The following is a 20255-nucleotide window of genomic DNA, read 5'->3' on the forward strand; positions in this document are numbered from 1 at the left end:
TCTAACCTGTCATACAGCTAATTGTAAGCTTTCTGTTTGGCCTTTGCCACCTCCTTTTTCACTCTGCTCAGCGCTTCCTTGTACTCCTGTCTATTTTCCTCAATCCTTTCTACATCCTACTTCCTTTTAGCCAACCTCATCGTCTGGATGCATTCCTGTATGTCCTCATTCCACCACCAAGTGTCTTTATCTTTTTACTCCAGCCAGATGACACACCCAGCACGTTTCCACCTGTTTCCCTGATAACCTCTGCTATAGTTTCCCAGTCATCTGGAAGCTCTTCTTGACCACCCAGAGCCTCCCTCAACTTCAACCTTAATTCACAGGTTTCTTCATTCTTTAGCTTTCACCACTTGGTCTTCTTTTCTGTCATCTTACACATCACCATGCGGTGTTGTCTGGCTACACTCTCTCCTACCACCACTTTGCAGTCACTAACCGCTCTCAAATGACCTTGTCTGCATAGGATGTAGTCCACCTGGATACTCCTACCTGCACTCTTCTACTGTACGTCACTCTCTGTTCCTCTCTCTTCCGGAAGTAAGTGTTAACTACAGCCATTTCTATCCTCTTACCCAAGTCGCCCCCATCTGTCCTTCTAGGTTTCTTTCCTTTACACCAAACCTGCCCATCTCCTCCTCCTCATCTCTGTTCCCCTCACTAACGTGCCCATTGAAGTCTGTTTCGACCACTACCCTCTCTCCTCTGGGGATACTCCTCTGGGGATGACCTTATCAAACTCACTCCAGAATCTCTCCTTCTTTTCCAACTCAAAGCTACTAGTGGCTACCTGTCGGAGACTCTTTTCAACTGTAGAACATTGTTCATAAACTCCCCCTTCAGGATCACTCCTACTCTGTTTCTCTTCCTATCCACACCATGGTAGAACACACCACTTTACATTTTCATTGCGCCAACATTAAGAGTCCCTATTCTCAGATCTAGAGATGCCTTCCTCTTCTCTTTCTGTCTTTTAAACCCGTCTGTCTGCTCTCCTTCGACCAACAGTAGTCCAATTTCCACCGGCTTATACCAATTATATAGTCATGTTGCATATTTTTCAATAATATTTTAGTGTTAATGAAACAACAAATATGCTTGTGCCCTGTGAAGGAGATGTAGACACACATTTTGGAGCAGATTTTGAACTAGTAGGTCATATGGTGTGGATGGCATTGAAATATTACTGTAATATTAATACTAAAATATTATAGAAAAATATACAACATTACTATTTCCTCATAACATGTTTGTGCCCTAACAAGAAGATGTAGACACAGATTTTGGAGAAGGTTTTGAACTAGTAGGTCATATGGTTTGGACGCTATTGAATTATTAATTTCTTGAAAATCCAAATAATTTATCGATGGTCCCTAGGTCAAGGTCTTCATGTGTATGGGGTGAGAGCTCTATCTTTAATCAAGAGCGTAGTTTTTCAATTCGAGAGCCCACTTTAGCGATTTAAAAATGTCTCTGCTCGCGCTCAAATTCACTCTGCTCGCGCTCAAATTCACTCTGCTCACGCTTAAATCTTTATCCGCGCTGCTCAGAGAAGCAAAGTGACTTCAGAACAAGTATTTCAGAGTCCGTGTATTCAAAAAAAGTCAGAGTCAACTTTTTTTTCAATTTCTACAATATGTTTGTTTTGGATCTATAGAGAATAAAAATTCCGTTACTCTCAGACCCCCGGTATAAACCAACGTAAGAACACAGAACAGACCCGACCACAAATCCAACCCCCCGCCCCCCAAAAGTGGACTACTAGTACATCGTATGATGCTATGATGCGTTCATTCTATTTTACATAAAAGGTGACCTGTTTTTGCATAATCTAATTTTACCTTGGTACAGAGAAAATAAATAAATTCATCTGGGGTCAGGTAGCTGCCTTTAGACTTGTTGACGTCTGACAGAGCCATGGATTCCTTTTACGTTCTCATTGCTTCTGTTCCGGGCGGCATGGTGGTGCGGTGGGTAGCACCGTCGCGTCACAGCAAGAAGGTTCTGGGTTTGATTCCCAGAGCCACAGTGCCTTTCTGTGTGGAGTTTGCATGTTCTCCTCGTGTTTGCGTGACAACCCATTGATTTGCTGTTCTCTTCCTCCCACAGTCCTTAGGTAACCTTAGCATTAGGTTGATTGGACTCTCTCCATTTCCGTAGGTGTGAATGTGTGTTTGCATGGTTGTCTGTCTCTGTGTTGCCCTGCGATGGACTGGTGACCCGTCCAGGGTATACCCTGCTTCTCGCCTATAGCTGGCTGGGTTAGGCTCCAGCACCCCCGTGGACAATGGATGGATGCTTCTGTTCCGCATAAGAAAAGTGGCTTGTGATTTTTGATAAGATTGTTTCGGGTCGTAGAAGTGAGCACACGCGTAAGACAAATTGAGAGCGAGCAGGAAGAACCGAGAGCGAGGAGGAGGATTTTAGCGCGAGCGCTGGAAATCTGAGAGTGCGGATAAATATTTGAACGCGAGCAGAGTGAATTTGAGCAAGAGCAGAGACATTTTTAAAGTGAAAAAAGGGTTTTGAGAGCAAGCATGACAAAATCATTAAATCGCTAAAGTGTGCTCTAGAATTGAGAAACCACGCTCTTGATTAAAGAGAGATCTCACTCCATACATGTGCCGAGCAGGCTTGTTCTTTGTCCGCGTTGCTGACACGATCGCTTGTTCAAACATGGACCGCTTGTCTGGAGGTACTTTCAGTTGAATGTCTGTTGAATGTCTAACGTCAAACTAACTTCACCGCGGTCACTAACACACCGTTGGCCGTCCCAACATCATCTATAAGTTTAAAGCTGCCTTTTAGCTCCACCTCAGCCACGTTAGGATCTAAAGCCTGTGGTTGCTACAATATGTCTCAGTCTAATAAACACGTGATCAGTTTCCGATAGCAGAGAAACAAACGGTTCTGACCTGTTGATTTGTGTAACTAGCGCGGTCGGGGTACTGCTGCTGCTCCTCTTGTATTCTGCTACTTGTGACAGTGCTTTTCTCAGTCTGTCATTGCGAGAAGTCTGGTTTGTTCAAAATATGGAAAACCACGAAACAAAATATTGCATACAGATACAGTGTAATGGCTGTTGCAGGTGGTTTCATGCACGGTGCTTACAAATAGGTAGAAACACACTTAAGAAAGCAACAACTGAAGACTAGAATTACTGTCTTTGTAAATATTTCCTAAACCTTCAAACAGTTACACGATATATCCTATTTGTCTTATAGTTTTGTTTATTTTGGCATAAAATTGTGTTTATATGTCCATCCATCCATTTTCAACCTCTTCATCTGGTGCCAGGTCACGGGGGCAACACTCTAAGTAAACTCCAAACTTCCCTCCCTCCGGACACTTCCTCCAGTTCTACCGGTGGGACCCCAAGGCGTTCCCAGCCCAGCCGAGAGACTTGGTCCCTCCAGCATGTCCGGGGTGTCCTAGCAGTGGTATACGTCTGGAACACCTCCCATCAGGCAGCTGATTTTCATCCCAGCTGCTTCGCACTCAGCTGCAAAATGTCCCAGCGCATGCTGGAGGGCCTGGCCCGATGAAGCCAACAGGACAACATCATCTGCAAAAAGCAGATATGCTATCCTGTGGTCCCCAAACCAGACCCCTCCAGTCCCTGGCTGCGCATAGAAATTCTGTCCATAAAAATAATGAACAGAACGGGTGACAAAGGGCAGAAGAGTAGAAGAGAGTCTAGCCCCTCTCAAGCAGTTGGGTTCCTGTCTAAGGTTAAGCATAAGTGTCACGTCCTCTCTGTCCACTGTTATCTTGCCAATAGCAATCTTCACTGTCTACAACAAACATTGTTGCTTTTGCTTCATTTCATTGATTTGTATTCAATATCTGAACATAGACTATTAGTTTCATACATCACAAAGTATTTTAACAATAGGGAATTATAACAGAATGGTATTATTTGTGCACCGCTTCCACAACGTTCCATCTGATTAATCAATGAGCTTGTTCTTTCCTATATTTTAATTGATGCATGCCTTTATATTTAAGCACATCAATTATATTATTATTGCTTTATTATAGGTTATTTTTTGTATTAATATAAAACAATTATTAAATTATATCTATTATATAGTTTCTATTATATTTCTATCATTTCATTATTATTTTTTATGTCTTCATTTAATTTGTTCTATAGTTTTACACCCCTTTAGTGTTTATTTTTAATTCAAAATCTTGTTGTGCATATAGCATGAATTTTAACTGATCCCTTTATTATATTCCCCATGTCTTTCTTTAAACAGTTTCAGTTATCACAGTTATTTTATCCATCAATTTTTTACACAATTCTACTTTTTTAAATTTCCATCAAATCCAAATTTCTTTTTCCACTGTGGTAAGTTACATATATACGTTATTATAGTCGACTGAGAATGTCTTTTATACATGTATTTGGAATCACCTTCAAGGTTTTTACCCTCAGTGTTCTTTAATTTGATTCACTACGAGGATTGAGATCAACGATCATCATTCACTAGAGACCGACAAACAATAACACTTATTTATATAGTCTGATTTACTCCAGCTGATCACAGAGTTTACGTTGACACCGTCAGGTTTCCATTCTGCCGCTGCTTCAATCAGACAAACTATCATTAATCTATTTTACGAGGACCCCGTCCTCTTTTACCTCGTGGCCTCGTCACGGAACTATTCTGAAGACCCAGACTTCTTTTACCTTGTGAGCCACTCACGGAATTTAAGATACCTTAGGATTTGCTCTTTTCATACTCGCCTGATCTGTGTCCTGGCCCTGGTTCAGGATCCCGTCACCTCGCCTTGTCGAACCACCAGCCGACGTCTGACCTGGGCAGGAATTCACCTCCCAGGATTTTCTGCAGGTTCCAAACCTGGCTGTGCACAAACTTCAGTCGCCGACTCGATGTCCCAGCAAAGCGAGGATCTTGGGATCCCGGACGAGCCCCCAAATTATGTTAGGGAAATAGTTAGTTCCCTTTGTAAATCATAAATAAAGTAGACACAATCAGTTGAGACCTTCTTCAGGGTTTTACTTGCAAGGAGTGAGCAGTTTACAGCAAAGGCAACTTCCTCTCACTGAAGAGAAGACAAGGATTCAGCTCATAATATGTATTGCATTCTGGGAGGTGCATAGTAACACAGAACGTGGGAAATATTTCCTGCACAAAGCAAGCATTGGGCTCATCAGATAAGGATGCTACACACCGGTACTCCCTATTTCTTGCAGAGCAGAAGGGAGGAAACTTCAAAGCTATAGCACAGCTAACAAGGCTTCACCAAAATATGTTTCAATGATTAAATTCAGTATTTTTCCAACAGTAAGCACGCTAAGATCGTAATATATGCAGAAGCAAATGACGCCCATTTACGCCAAACAAAAGTCACTAATACTAACAATGAGTCAGTGTGTTTGTTTGCCAAAACATTGTCGGTCTCCGTAGTCTTCTCTTGACCCGTCCTCAATGTGACCAGCAATGACATGTCATCGCTCCAATACTGGTTGTGTACGTGGTGTCCAGTATACGATGTGGGCTTTGTGACTAATTCAGGCAGTTTTGGGGGAGAAACCTGGGTTTATTAGAAGAGACGGCATCCATCCCACTTAGTGCTGGGTTTTATTCAACCCCATTGAAAATTGGTAATTCCTGTCAGTCATCATGCCTCTGTATTTAACCCTCAGTGTTCACGATGCTCATCACCAGATTGTTGTTTGTATTACTCATTTTGTTCATCTTTCCAGCATCCTAGCTTTTTGTCCTTGTGCCCGTTTTTGACCTTGCCCTTGTCTTGTCCTCGCCTGTGTTTTTGCTGAAACTGGATTACTGTTTTTGACCTTTGCCTTTCCAACCACCCTGCTGTTCTTCAGAATCAGAAAGAGCTTTATTGCCAGGTCCTGTAGAGTGCTTATTACAGAACTAGGAACTTGTCTTGGTGTTGGCACACCCAGGCAGCTGTCTATGGTGCCACATCCCATCTGACAGTGGAAGCAAGTACAAAACTATGCAATAACACACGCACACACAGTAGTACACAGTACAAGTGGAAACCTTGCTGGAATTTTTTCTTGGATACATGGATACAGGACAGATAGATAAGATCAGAGTAGATGGTGAGACTGTAAGGTGGAGGGGGTATCTGTATCAGTATAGTGAAGGGAGGAGGAGAGGGAGAAGGGACAGAATAGTACACAGCCAATTCTAATACCATTTCAACGATCCACGACTAATTTGTTGAGATCAATACCAGATCAATAGTTCAAACGGTCAGAACTCAGGGCTTCATCGCCTCTTGTGGGTGCAGGGGGTACCAGTGACAAGGACATTACAAGCAATAGTAGAGTGGGAGCAGAGAGAAAACACGTCTGTTAGGATTCGCCACACAAGATGGTGGCCGTCCCGTAACTATGACTATAAGAGTAGAGATCGAGTCAGAGCCGGGGTGAACAAACAGGAAAAGAATGCAAACAAGAAACACTTAACGAAAAATGTAAACTAAATGAACAGGAGGCACAAAATGACTACTAACCTTAACCAAAACAAAGCTATCACATGGAGCTAAGGCAAGGCTAACACATTGAACTAAGACCTGCCATGAATAAAACGAAACTAGGCTGAATGTGGAGACAAAAAAATAGGTGGCTAATGAGTAATCGCAATGCACTGTGTGCTAAGCAATGCGTGGCTATGACGGAGTTACACACAAAAGCAAACATTTCGTAAACCAGACAAAACTTGGACATACTGTAACACGGACCTAATGATTGATACAAATGCACGACTCATAAGCCGAGCAGTGCATGACTTACAGATTACCAATAATGCAAACACGACAAGATTAAAGCAAAAAATAGTCATGTGACGTTCCGTATTGAAGCTACAAAGCATGTGCCGAGTAGAGGAAGGGTCCCAAGGCTCACTTCATTTAGGGGAGGGGCTGAAATGATGACGTGCAAAGCCTTGTGGCCTGGCTGTACCACGTGACTGATTCAGGAAGGTTCGGTTCAGATTTTGCTGCCGGCTCCAACACTGGGAGAAGCAGAAATATGTCTATCCTATTTATCCGAATCCAACTCACCACAAGATGGTGATCAGTTGACAGCTCAGCCCCTCTCTTCACCCGAGGGTCCGAAACATATGGCCGAAGGTCATATGACACAACTACAAAGTCTATCATTGACCTTTGGAAATTCCAGAATAGAAGAGAGTCCAGCCCCTCTCAAGCAGTTGGGTTCCAGAGCCCAGGCTGTGTGTGGCGGTGAGCCCGACTATTACTAGCTTCATGTCCTGCCTATGTTCCTGCATTCAAGCCCAGCTCAAGCCCCGGTTCTGTATCCACACCTGGTTCCAACCATTCTGCTCATGTTCAGCACCAGCTTGTGCCTCTGTTCAGCATCCATGTCCAGCTCAAGTTGATGACCACTCAAGCTCTTGTCCCTGGCAGTCTAGTAAAGCGGACCCCTCTCGCCCTTGATTCCTGGTGGCCCATTGAAGACCATGCCTGCCTCAGTTACTGGTGGCCCACACCTAGGTCCCTTTTCCTGTGTTGCCTATTCGTGTGTCTGCAGGTGCACTCGCTGAGCCTGACATGGAGATCCCTGTCCAGCACCGGTCCTCGTTTGGGCACTGCCTAGCATCCGGAAGTCATTGTTCCTGTGCTCTATTGTCTTCAGGTGTCCTCCCCAGGTTTCCTGTGGGCTGCACCTATGCTGGTCAGCTCCCCTCCTCAACTCAGATTCTTGTGGGGGCTCCTGAACGCTACTCTGCCTTTGCACGTCCTGACGCACTGCTTCCTGCTTTCGGGGTCACTCCGTCATCTACACACAGTTGCCTTTTACTGGTTCCTGGTCCTGTGCTTTGGCCCTGCTCTCCTGTCCCAGGCCTGCACTTTGCTGCAGCTCAGCTCTCCTGTTTCTGCCTCTGGTGGTCCAAGCAACTTCCCCTGGTCACTCGACCTTTTGAATTTATATTTCTTTTATTTATCTTGTGCTGTTTTGGTTCTGGATTTTACAAATTCTGTGTATAATGTGTTTTTCTTTTTACTGGCATTCTATAAACCTTTAGGTATTTATTAGTACCCCGCTCACTGGCTTATTGTATATATTGTTTCTCAATATATTGCCAATTAATATTGCTCCATATCATGTGATCCAGCTTGCTCTGGTGATATTGGGATATTCTTCAGTCAATTTGTGCTTATTCGGATTCAACATTAAAATCCCCACAGACGAACTTTGTTTTTGATCTGTTCTTACATTTCCTCCACCATTCTATAAAGATATTTATATTGGAATCTTTTGTTCAATATGCACAGCTTGTTGCTGTTGGCCCAGAGGAGACCATTCCTGTCCTTGTTGGCCCTGAAGAAGCCGCCATTCTGTCCCGTTGGTCCTGAAGAAGCGTCTTGCAGCCCTGTCGGCCCCGAAGAGGAGACCGCTCAAGCCCCTGTCTGCCCCTAAGTGGAGGTCGCTCCAGCCCCTGTCGGCCCCCAAGAAGAGGCTGCTCCAACCCTTGTCTGCCCGGGGAAAGAGGCCGCCCCTGCCTCACTTTCCGCTGGCCATGTAGAAGCAGTCCCATTCCCCTTTCCTGGTTATTCAGGCTGGTTCACCCCGGTCCTGGATCCGGTGCCTTCTGCTCTCTTGTGTGCACGTGTTTTCCCCGGAGGAGCCTGGTTGCTCTCGTCCATGGTGGTCCTAGGGAGGCAACGCCAGCCTCCGTCTCCAGGTTCCCCTGTGCCTTCTGCTTCTCCTTGTGCAGGCGCAGCTTCCGGGGTTCCTGGTGGTCTGGCACCGACCACATCTGTCTCGACTCCGGATAACCCAGCGACGTCCACGTCTGTTCTTGCTCCACGTCTGGGTTCGTCTCTGGCTCTGGTTCTGGCTCCAAATCGATCCCCGTCTCTGGTTCTGGCCTCACATCCGGGTACAGCTCTGGTTCCGGTCCCACGTCTGTCCTCGTGAAATGCCTGTAGATGCCAGAATGAGTGGTTTGTCTCCCTGTTATGGGCTGGTGACTGATCCAAGGTGAATCCTGCCTCTGGTGGACAGACAGCTGGGACAGGCTCCAGCATCTTGTGACCCCTACGAGAAATACTGTGCTGTCTCTTCAGAAATCGCGATCATGCCAGCCGCCACTTTATTTAACGATATTTGCTACATTAATGGTTTGCATGCTTTGTGAGTGAGGGTAACAGCAGTTAGACACAGAGATGTCTGCTACTCAGTCTGCAAGGTAGACATCGATGTGGCTAACTATTAGCTTGGCTTACTGGCTTTAATTTTGGAATCCGCTGTTTTTTCATCATCTTCCTTTTTCGATGAAATGCCTTCTGTTTTCACTGAAAGTTACCTCTTTTACGCATTACTAAAACGCTAGCTCTCGTACATACTACTGAAACGTTAGCTCCTAAACACACTACTGAAAAAGTTTTAGTAGTATGTATGAGAGGATTTCATTAATTCTGAATTATGTCCTGCATGGCATCTCATAAAAGTAATGCAACGCAAAAATAAGAGTAAACAAGTTCGCTTTGGCACTCAAATAAGCAGAGAAATTCAAATGGTTCAACAGCAAAAATAAATGCACAGATTATTAAGGCTTTATATGTATTCCTTTAAAACACTGTAACAACTGAAATGTTATTCCAAGATGAATGGTCTTCTCACTGTGTAACACTAAACAATAAAAACATGCACAAATAATAATTGCAGGTAACACCAAATCATAAATAGCTTAATCCAAATATTACTAATTAAACTATGCATTTTAAGTCAATGATGCACATTGACTTAAAATGCAACACTCTAAGGAGGTTACATAATTTGGTGGACATAGCATTTATGTAATGGTGCACAGATTAAAAGAAGAATGTGAGTATCTTTAATTTGACTTTATAAATTCACACAAAGAAAAGCATGGTGAGAAGTTGTCTGAGGTCTCTGTTGTTCTTTCCTGGGAAATCTGTAGATTAAGATTTACACATTGCACAGAAACCAATCTCATATCAAATAACAGCATTTTATATAAAGAATACAATGGCATCAGTTTTATGACAGTTAAAAGTTCTGGTGCATCTGAACCAGAACTTGTGTCCAAATCAAGAGGTTTCTCTTTTTATTAGTTCACATTTCAGGTTTACGATCCATATCGCCTGGGCTAGTGAAAAAAGTATTGGTCTGGTCACTGATAAGGCAGAGATTTAGGCTGTGTCACCTAACCGTGTATTTATGGTCTTTTGATGTTGCACTGTTAAACTCACAGTTCTGTTGTGAGAGGAAACTATCCTGTGGAATAGACAAGAATTCGGTGTATTCTTATCTTCTGGTGAATCACAGCTTTGTCTCTGTGGAGAGGAGTGAAGCTTACATGTGGTGCTAAGTTACCTAGGTCCAGACATAGATTGCTACAAGTAACAGTAAAAAGCAAACAAACAAGACCTAAAACAAAAAAATGATAAATAATAAATAATGTTTCTGCACAAGTACATGTTTATATGGGTAATAAGAGAGTATAGACACTTCACACTAGTTGGAATTTGTCATATACACTGAATATTAACACATTGATTACTTGTAAAAAGTCTTGCTGGGGTAAAGAATGACCTTATCTACAGGGGTTACACACAGCAGGTATTACACATATATATTTGTTTCATTATTATTAGATTTTAGTATATAGACCTGGTTAAATAATACAGACAAAACTGGAGTCTGTAAATGTGAATTTAATTTTGTTGAATAAAATTATGCATAATCACCAGCAGGTGGTGTGGGTGCACAACAAATTCCTTCCAGTTTATCAGGCACAGGAGAAGTCGGCTTATAATAGCAAGTCTGAGTAGCTACAGTTGGCACAGCAGCGCATAAGAGTTTAGCTTCACCCCATAACCAAAGCCAGGGTACAGAGGTTCAGTGAATGTGGAGCTGAAGGTGTGGAGGTGGACCAGTTTGTCAGAGGAGACTCTGTAGAAAGACAGTGAGCCACCACGGTGGTCCAGGTAAACTGCTACCTTGTTACAAACAGAGGAGGAGCACGGAGAAGGGATGAGGGCTGTGGCTCTGTTATTGTGCCAGGCATTGTAGCCCCCATCAGTACAAGTCAGACACCATGACTGATCATTCCCTCCAAACTTGGAGCCGTCGCTGTCTCCGTTCCTCCCAATTCCCTTGTAACTCACTGCCACGTAAACTTTTCCCACCCACTCGACCTCCCAGTAGCAGCGAGCAGTCAGAGCGTTTTCACACAGCACTTGAGGCCAGTAGTCAAATCTGTCTGAGTGATGAGGACATGGCTGCTCCTTTCTTACATCTGTCACCTTTTTGTTGCCGTCAGACAGTCTAAGGAACTTGTGAGCTGTATTTGGATCCAGTGTGAGATCACAGTAATCTGATGGAAGGAACAAGGTTTAAACTGATGGTATGGGTTATTAAAATGTCGGACATATACCTTGCCATGTATCAAAGCATAAACATATTTACACTTTCGGAGATCTGGCTCCAACCATTGGACTCCACTGGGTTCCAACCTGAAAAAGGAAAATAACAAGACTTCAAACAGAGCTACAACCCAAATGGTAAATATAAGGATCTACTGTTTGGTCAGAACAGTCCATACTTCTTCATACCAAATAGAGCTAAGCCTCCAGTGTGGATCCTCAGGTCGAGCAGACAGAGGTTTAATTCCTGAGTCTCCTGGAAAGTTGTAACTCAGGTCCAGCTCTCTCAGATGGGAGGGGTTGGCACTCAGAGCTGAGGTCAGAGAGGCACAACCCACCTCTGAGATCAGACAACCTGACAGTCTGCACACACATAGCATTGAGAAGTTCAATGTTCTAGTCAGGGTAGATACAGTACAGTAGGTAGTTTGCAGCTGAGGAAGCTAAAAATTATGCCACATTGAAGATAACAGATCATTTCAGACAGCCAAAACAATTGATCTGACCTGAGAGTCTCCAATTTACAGTAAGGACTCTTCAGTCCAACAGACAGTAGCTTCACTCCTGAATCCTGTAGGTTGTTGTTACTCAGGTCTAGTTCTCTGAGACTAGAGGACTGAGAGCTAAGAACTGAGGACAGAGCTTCACAACTTCTCTGTGACAGGTTACAGCCACTGAGTCTAGAGTCGAAACAGAAAAATGAAACATCTTCTAAATACACACCATTTGATCTATTTTAGAAAGTCCAACAATATGTAGACTTACAGAGCTTTCTTAGAAGCTTTGACCACTGGCATCAGCCTCAAAAGAGCCTCCTCTGAAGCAGAGTACTTCTTCAGATCGAACACATCTAGATCTTTGTCAGATGATAGTAAGATGAAGAGTAGAGCTGACCACTGAGCAGGAGACAGTTTACCTGTAGCAACAAAACCAGCTTTTATGTATCGCTGGGTCTCCTCCACTAGAGAATAATCCTTCAACTCATTGAGGCAGTGAAAAAGATTGATGCTTCTTTCTGGACAAGGGTTCTCCTCAATTTTCCTCTTCACATATTGAAGAGTTTCCTGATCTGCCTCTAAGCTTTTGCTTCTCTGCGTCTGAAGTCCTTGCAAAAGAGTTTGATTTGACTGCAGAGAAAGACCCAGGAGAAAGCGAAGGAACAAGTCCAGGTGACCATGTGGACAGTCACAGGCCTTGTCTATAGCACTATGGTAGAAAGCTTTGTTTGACAACAGAGATGCTGATTGTTGTTGTGACAGCAAATTGACTCCAGAGTTAATGAAGGTCAGATGGACATGAAGAGCAGCCAGAAACTCCTGAACACTCAGATGGATGAAGCAGAAAACCTGGTCCTGGTAGAGTCCTCTCTCCTCTTTGAAGACCTGTGTGAACACTCCTGAGTAAACTGAGGCTGCTCTGATATTGATGCCACACTCTGTCAGGTCTGACTCATAGAAGATCAGGTTTCCTTTCTGCAGCTGCTCAAAAGCCACTTTTCCCAGAGACTCAATCATCTTCCTGCTCTCTGGACTCCAGTGTGGATCCACCTCAGCTCCTCCATCATACTTGATGTTCTTCACCTTGGCCTGAACCACCAGGAAATGGATGTACATCTCTGTCAGGGTCTTGGGCAGCATTCCTCCCTGTCTGGTCTTCCACACATCATCCATAACTGTAGCAGTGATCCAGCAGAAGACTGGGATGTGGCACATGATGTGGAGGCTTCGTGACGTCTTGATGTGGGAGATGATTGTTGTGGCCTGCTGCTCATCTCTGAATCTCTTCCTGAAGTACTCCTCCTTCTGTGGGTCAGTGAACCCTCTGACCTCTGTCACCATGTCAATGCAGCCAGGAGGGATCTGATTGGCTGCTGCAGGTCGTGTAGTGATCCAGAGGCGAGCAGAGGGAAGCAGGTTCCCTCTGATGAGGTTTGTCAGCAGCACATCAACCGAGGTGGACTCTGTGACATCAGTCAGGGTTTTAGTGTTGTGGAAGTCTAGAGGAAGTCGACACTCATCCAGACCATCCAAGATGAAAACAACCTGGAACTGGTCAAAGCTGCAGATTCCTGCTGCTTTGGTTTCAGTAAAGAAGTGATGAACAAGTTCCACCAAGCTAAACTTTTCCTCTTTCAGCACATTCAACTCTTTGAAGCTGAATGGAAACGTGAAGTGTATGTTCTGGTTGGCTTTGTCTTCAGCCCAGTCCAGAGTGAACTTCTGTGTTAGGACTGTTTTCCCAATGCCAGCCACTCCCTTGGTCACCACGGTTCTGATAACTCCATCTTTTCCAGCTGAGCCTTTAAAGACGTCTTCTGGTCTGATAGTTGTGTCTGCTCTGTCTGGTTTCCTGGAGGCTGTTTCAATCTGTCTAACCTCATGTTGATCGTTGACTTCTCCAGTCCCTCCCTCTGTGATGTAGAGCTCTGTGTAAATCTGGTTAAGTAGGGTTGGGTTTCCTGCTTTGGCGATGCCTTCGAAGACAAACTGGAACCGCTGTTTCAGGCGAGATTTCAGGTTCAACTGACACCTGGCGGGAGATCCTTAATAAAGACATTATTACAATGTCAACCAAATGCAACCACTTACAGATTTCCTAATTTACTTTTTTTTACTTCAGATATAAAACAAAATTGGCCAAACCTTTAAACACATGGTGCAGAATGACCTACATGGTTATTACATGTACAGGTGCTGGTTATATAACTAGAATATCATCAAGAAGTTTTATTTAACCCAAATTCCATTTCAAAAGTGAAATTTGTATATTAATCATTCAATACATGCAGACTGCGTCATGACTCGCCATACAACATAGTGGATCAAGTCAGAACCGTAAACCATCACTTGAAAGAACTTGAATGAAACACTCCCTGGAGAAGAACACAAAATAAACTAGAAGGAGCAACCACTTAAACTAAACTAGATATAACAAAAGAGAACCAAACTAAAGCTAGCGAGCGTGATCGAAAACCTAGTGGCATGACGACATGTCTAAACACAGATTGTATGGTTGAGTATAGTTAGCATAGCTGAACACGAATAGTAAGGCTAAATAAAGGTTATAAGGCAAAATTAATTACAGCCTAGCGAACAACTTGTGTTAGAGTGTACGTGACTAAATCCTTAGCGCGTCTTATATATGAGGTGCCAAATGTAAAAGGAGCACATATAACATGTTTTGTCACATTTAGCTAAATGTTAAATGTTTACGCTAAATGTTTAGTTAAAAACAATAAATATGAATGTAAATTTTAAGTGTTAAATCTAAATGTTAAATGTAGATCTAAATATTATACCTAAATGTAAATTTTAAATGTTAAATGTAAGTCTAAATATTATACCTAAATGCAAATTTTAAATGTTAAATCTAAATGTTAAATGTAAATCTAAATATTATATGTAAATGTTAAATGTTAAATGTAAATGTTAAATGTTTGCTAAAACTGAACATTCATGACATCTACAAACTCCACCCCTTCCCTCAAACAGCGCTCGTTAATTTAAATCTAAATGTTAAATGTAAATCTAAATATTATACCTAAATGTATGAAGCCAGCATGGCCGTCAGCTCCGGCTCCCTTCTGTTAGCGAAGATTGAACGGGCATCGTAAACGCCATTAATTAATGGTGAATTCAGTAGGCTTGAATGGAATATTTCTGTTGCACCAGTGGAGAGTTAGTTAGCTAACAACTAAATAGATAGCCGTTGTTTTGTCATTGTGCGTGCACTGTTTGAGGTGTTTGAGTCCACATCAGGGCGACATGGTGGTGCAGTGGGTAGCACTGTGGAGAAGGTCCTGGATTTGATTCCTAGGGCCGACGGAGTGCCTTTTATATGTGTCTGTGTACGTCTCCCGTGTTCACGTGGGTTCTCTCTGGGTTTCCGGCTTCCTCCCACGGTCCAAAACCATACAATAGGTTCATTGGTCACTCTAGATTCTCCGTAGGTGTAAGTGTGTGAATGACTGTCTGTCTGTGTTGCCCTGCAATAGACCTGTCCATGGTGTACCCTGCCTCTCGCCCATAGATAGCTGAGATAGGCTCCAGTATCCCCGCAACCCTGCATGGGACTAAGCAGTAGAAAATGGATAGATGGAGGTCACGTCATGTATCTGAGATCAGCATTACGAGTGCTTTTTGAGGGTAGGAGATTGAAGTCAACTTGCACATGTCATGAATATTCAGTTTTACCCTCAGCAAACATTTAACATTAACATTTATCATTTAGATATATTATTTAGATTTGCCTTTAACATTTATATTTAACATTTAAATTTAGATATAATATTTATATTTAAATTTAAAGTGTTTGGTTTTTTAAACCAAACAGGGAGAAGGACTCAAATGCAGGCCACAGAATCATACCACTTAATCATCATCGAAGAACAACAAGAGATACAAACAAAAGGGAAGACAATAAGTGACATGTACGTACAGGAAAGCAAACTGATGAAAATCACTGCTAAAGCAGGAGAAAACTATTCCCAAGAACCAATGTGGGTTTGTCACCTTAGAAACCGCCACCGTGACTACTATACTATACTATACTATACTATACTATACTATACTATACTATACTACACTACACTATACTATACTATACTATACTATACTATACTATACTATACTATACTATACTATACTATACTATACGTTACGTCAGAGTTTGCATTACAAATGCTATCATGGAGATTTATTTTACCCTCTCTAGTTCATATTCTATGTGTTGTCCCATGAATATGGCAATGTAGAGCAGCATTCTTTAGTGCGGAGACCACAGACAGTAAAACTTTGTCAAAAAGATGACTATCAGAGGTAGCAGAATGGTAGTGGGCCAAAATATAAAGTATATGTAAATGAATCAGGATGGACACATTGTGCTATAAGCAGATGCTGCATTCACAACGTCACCAGTAAAACCAATAGAATGTGTTCTTACTGCTCTGCAGACAGTCAGCCAGCTCCAACTGCTTCATCCTCCTCAAAACGTTAAGTGTGATCTGCAGAAATGCTTCTTTGCTGCTCCTCCTCTGCTCTTCATCCTCACCATTCAACACCTCCTCATCCTCCCTCTGACTCTCTAAGTATTCTTGGTAATCTGGACCAAGAATCTTCTGCATCTTCTTCAGCTCGTTCTTCGCAAACGTGACAATGCTTTTCTCCAGCAGCTGAAATGACACAAAAATAATTTTCCAAATGAAATCTATGTCAGACAAGCAGGTGGACAATACATGTAAAAAGTAGTAGTTGATATACAGACCATGAATATGGAGTCCAGGTGTGTTTGGTGCTGCTAAACAGACTGACTACTGGGAACCTCTGAGCTTTGCTGGTCCACTCTGTGGAGGAACCATGATTCCACATTGTACATACACAGTGTATAATTTGTTTGTGCCAAACATTTGTGTTCTACAGAAAATGTGCATTACCAATGCATTTAACAACATACCCCCAATCCAAACAGTGATGTCCATCAACATTGCTGTTGAAGGATAGACAGCTGGGTTCATCATGTGGATGAGGTCCCTGATGGAGCCTGGAACTAAAAGCCAAGTACTGGTAAGCCAAGCCAACTATTTAACTGTCAGTTCTAGCAGCAGATAAATGTCTCATGAGGATGTCCTCACCTCTGCTCAGCTTTAAACAGAATAGGCTCTGACTTTGAATGATTACTCCTAAGGCTGGGTTCTGGTTCTAATATAGGATCAGGGGAGTCTGGTCCATAAAGGATCCTGGAAAACATAAAACAAGACAGAAATGAGAGAGCCCCTTGGCCATTTGTTAATGTGCCAAATGCAATTAAAACACTTAAAACCTAAGTTGACTGGGACATTGATAAGATTAAAGTGGTAAAGTTGACTTTTGGCCTTTAGAATGTAATCAGTTGCTGCAATCTTCAGTGAAACAATTACTATTACAGTATGTGCAACCTTGCAATAAACAGGTAGAAATCAGACTGCTTTTATGCTTTTAGAATAGCACTACACTAAACACATTTTGTTACATTTTCATACTATGTATTGTTTCTTACAAGACTTTGATGACTTTTTTGTTTTGTTGACGACAAAAAACAATGGTTAACAAACAAACAATGTCTTCCAACTGAAATTTGCAATAAAAGTCTCAGGTCTCTCAGAAGGAGCAGCAGTTCAAACACCAATTCGGATCAACTTGCTTTTTAAAATAGCAGCTTCATCTTCATCTTAATCAGCATCTATTGCATCATCATCATCATTATTGAGTGATAACAAACTTACATTTCTGAAAGGTCTAGATCATAGGATGTCTGAGGGTCAGATTGCTGAGTTTCATTATCCTGGAATAAAAATGGAAAAGTTCAAAGCACAGAACATGTTCTTCTTCCATGTTGAAGTATTGTCATTACTGGACAATTATCCACTATATTAGCTTTGTATTTAAAATTAGTCTTTAGTATTATTGTTCTTCTTGTCTATTCTAGCTTGTACTACCTCATCCTGTTCTCTATTGTCTGAAAACATTATTAATATTAATAATATTAATAATAATTAATTCCCTTATTTATCCCACAGTGGGGAAATTTGTTTCCTGCATTTGATCGCTATGCTAGAGTGTTTAAGTTTTTTGCTCAAGGACACACCTGGTGTGGGGACTGAACCTGAGATGCTCTGCTTCCTAGGACAATGCGCTACCTGTTGAGCTACCAGTACGTCATTTCTAGTTCTAGATTTGTTCTAGAAACATTTAAAAGTGTTTGAAACAGGCAGACAGCTTGTAATAGTTATTTGTTCTAGAACCAAAACTGGAATTGTGGAACTAGAATTGTAAATTCAGCTTCATTAATGACTCTAAAGTTGAACTGCAATTAAAATATTTAACTGTTTTGTTTTTATATTATGAGATCATATCTGGGACTAACCTTAACATTAAAAGGCACAGTTCCAGACATCTACTTTCCTGCTTCAGGCTGTGGTCTCATGCGTGTTCTATTTAAACTATTTACAGTCGGTCTGCCTGTTGTCAAATGCTTCATAAGATAAGGACACACAGTCCTGTCTTTCCTGTTTTCTTGACTTCTGAACATCATGCCCATCCTGTTATCTAGATCACATTAACTAGCCTGTACTAGTCTGGAAGCTTTGAAACAATTGAAACTTATTTGTTCAGCATTTAAAACAAAGAACTACACAGGTGTTCCATGTATTTCCCTTGTTACATAGTTTGTATAAGATCTGTCTTCTGGCTTGAGACACTTCCGGTTTGCATGTTTATTGAATCAGGTTCCGGTTTTTGACCAGCCCAGAGAAAGAGAAATGACAGTGAGAGGGATACAAACCTTCTCACCCCACGCGGGTGGTCTCATCCACTTTCCAAGCTCGGGTCCTCTACCAGAGGCCAGGAAGCTTGAGATATATATATATATCCTTGACCTATTACAACCCCAAACATCTCGAAAAAGTGCTTCTGTTGTGTAAAATAGCTGCCTTGACTTTCTCTCCTTTTTTTATCGTTGTAGTCTTTTTAGTATTTAAGTCTAAAGACTCAGTGAAAGCAACTTTTGCTGTACGTATAAAAAGACGAGTGAAACGTGTGATCTGACAACGCAATAATAACAGATAAGGCCGCTCAAACGAGAACAGTTGTTGCCACTAAAATATCAAACGTAGACGTCTAAATTTAAGGTAATACCAAGACACAGTGGTCACAAGTTGATCTGGTTTCCACTGTCCACAAAGAGCGTCTTCATACATGTTACATACGTCATATGATAAAAAATGTTTTATTTCATTGAAAAAAAGAGCGTAGCAATTAATATCAGGCTTATTCAGTCTTATTTCCCTTAAGATACTTCCGCATCTACAACACGAGCAACGATCACACGATCAGATTACTCCTTGTAAAACTGTAAAGACTCTTTAGATCGTGTACAGATGGCAAAACATTCTCAAGGCATCGCCGAAGACAATTTACTCGCTTTTCCCCGCTTCCAACATCTGCCGTATCTAAGAGCAACCAGTGTTACATTCGGAAGTCGCTCAACAGTCAATCTAGAAACGCGTTAATCTTTAACACCGGGAATGGAAAAAAGAGCAGAAAACAGCAGTGAAAGTACCTTTAGAACTAGACAAGATGCAGTGGAGTGAGGCCGAGTCGTGAAAGCGGTAAACAATAGTCCGTCATACTCGGGATTAGAAATCAGGTGTGTCCATACCAGTGTCCGAAATTAAGCGCCCGTATGTTACGTTATTGTGGAGATCCCCGTTCACGTCTCTGTGACGTCACATCAACGCAAGTGGGAAGAGGAAAAGTAATTTTGAAACCAATACGCCATTAAAACCTCGTGCCTCTAAACGGAATAGACACACTCAGAAATCAGTCTGGACATTATTTACGAGTAAATGCTCAATATTTATCTTATATTTACTTTATATTTACTTTATATTAATCATGTTACAACTAGAAACCAGGTTACACAATATCAAATATTATGATTTGTATTTGCTGGATTTGGTCAATCGCAAATGTAGAATAACAACAACTGTTTACATGTCGTCCTCACCTCACATTTTCACCTCACAGTTTGATTTGAAATTTGATGATGCGTTAATGGCTCCACTTTACCACCTAGTGGACAAAACAATGCTTTGGCTCCATTATGGCACTAATGTGGTTCTAGTGAGTATTTATTCTTGATGTAAATGCTAACTACAACAGCTAATACCTGAAAGTATAAGTGAAAATATAGGATGTGGAGACAGTGGCTGTGCTTGTGTTGACTTGGGGAAGACTTTAATTCATTTCCATTAATTTTTCAAATGACTCTTTTACCTTTTTGACTTTTTTGAA

The 20255-nt window shown here is 41.9% G+C and overlaps 1 pseudogene; it reads right to left on the reverse strand.

Moving 5' to 3' along the window:
* Positions 1-9575: 9575 nt before the first annotated feature.
* On the reverse strand, positions 9576-19892 carry LOC114845659 (NACHT, LRR and PYD domains-containing protein 3-like; annotated as a pseudogene).
* Between the last annotated feature and the right edge of the window lie 363 nt (positions 19893-20255).

This window comes from Betta splendens, chromosome 2 (genome assembly GCF_900634795.4).
Source record: "Betta splendens chromosome 2, fBetSpl5.4, whole genome shotgun sequence".
Classification (NCBI taxonomy): domain Eukaryota; kingdom Metazoa; phylum Chordata; class Actinopteri; order Anabantiformes; family Osphronemidae; genus Betta; species Betta splendens.